This window comes from Hipposideros armiger, unplaced genomic scaffold (assembly GCF_001890085.2).
Source record: "Hipposideros armiger isolate ML-2016 unplaced genomic scaffold, ASM189008v1 scaffold_70, whole genome shotgun sequence".
Classification (NCBI taxonomy): Eukaryota; Metazoa; Chordata; class Mammalia; order Chiroptera; family Hipposideridae; genus Hipposideros; species Hipposideros armiger.
In genome coordinates this window covers 3,138,759-3,139,977 of record NW_017731420.1, presented here as the reverse complement: position 1 = coordinate 3,139,977, position 1,219 = coordinate 3,138,759, and positions in this window count along the sequence as shown.

Sequence of the window (1,219 nt, the reverse complement as noted above, 5' to 3'; positions counted from 1 at the left end):
AAGCCCTGAAAAAGCACTTGAGAGAACAGAAATATCCAGAGTGGCTCTCAAATCCTTTAGTTTGGAGTTGTAAGACCTAAATTCTCCCCTCCTATCCACTTTGACATAAACAGAAAGTGCACCATGCTCATTATTGGACTCCTTTCCAGGGAAGGAGATCAAAGAAGAGGAAGGGGAGTCAGCTGACATCTGGTTTCACAGGGGACAGAGGCACTGGGGTGAAGAGCACAGAGTTTCTGTTGACCGTTATCTGGCATTATGTGCCCTGACCAGGATTCACCGAGCAAGGGGCCTGCACAGAGGAGGGCACTAGGACTGGGGAAGGCTGCAGTTTAGATTTCAGACCTCCGTGGGCTGTAGCTGGAAGGCTTCAGAAGGAGTCCTATTGCCTTGGCGATTGAGGCTGTGGAGAGAAAGGGGAGCGTGGAAGACTGGACTGGGGAAACAGACAACTATAGGCCAGACACTGAAACCAGAGCTGGTGAATAAAGCTGGGACCAAGCCTCAAACCAGAACGCAAAGAACTTTATTTTGATATATTTTGCCATCAAGTAAAGGCTCTGCGTAGGGGTTTTTCCAGAACTCATCCTAAATGGAAAGAGGCTAGAGGTGGAAGGGAAATAGCAAAGAAGTGGCTCTAACGGTGTTGGTGCAGAGTTCCCGTCCAGCCCTTGATTCTCTTTTGCTCTTATTCTTTCTTTTTCTTTCTTCTCCTCCTCCTTTTTCTCTAGTTCTGCCACTTCCTATCTCCCTCCTCCATAGTCAGCTAAGGTGTGATGAAGGCAATTAAAATAAGGCCATGAAGAATGGCCTGTAGACTTAATCCAAGAAGTATCTACACCTGAAATAAAGTGCAATTTGTTAACGCTAAAGATTTTCCAAAGGGTGCCTGTGGGTATCTGTTGGACAATTAAGTTCATGAACTTGTTGCAATGATGTTACTAACCTTTTTTGATATCAGAGGGATTATTCATTATGAATTTGTATCAACTGGACGAACAGTTAACCAAGTTTACTATTTGGAAGTGCTGAAAAGGCTGTGTGAAAAAGTTAGACGATTTGAACTTTTTGCCAACAATTCATGGCTCTTGTGTCACGACAATGCACCAGCTCACATGGCACTGTCTGTGAGGGAGTTTTTAGCCAGTAAACAAATAACTGTATTGGAACACCCTCCCTACTTACCTGATCTGGCCCCCAGTGACTTCTTTCTTTACCC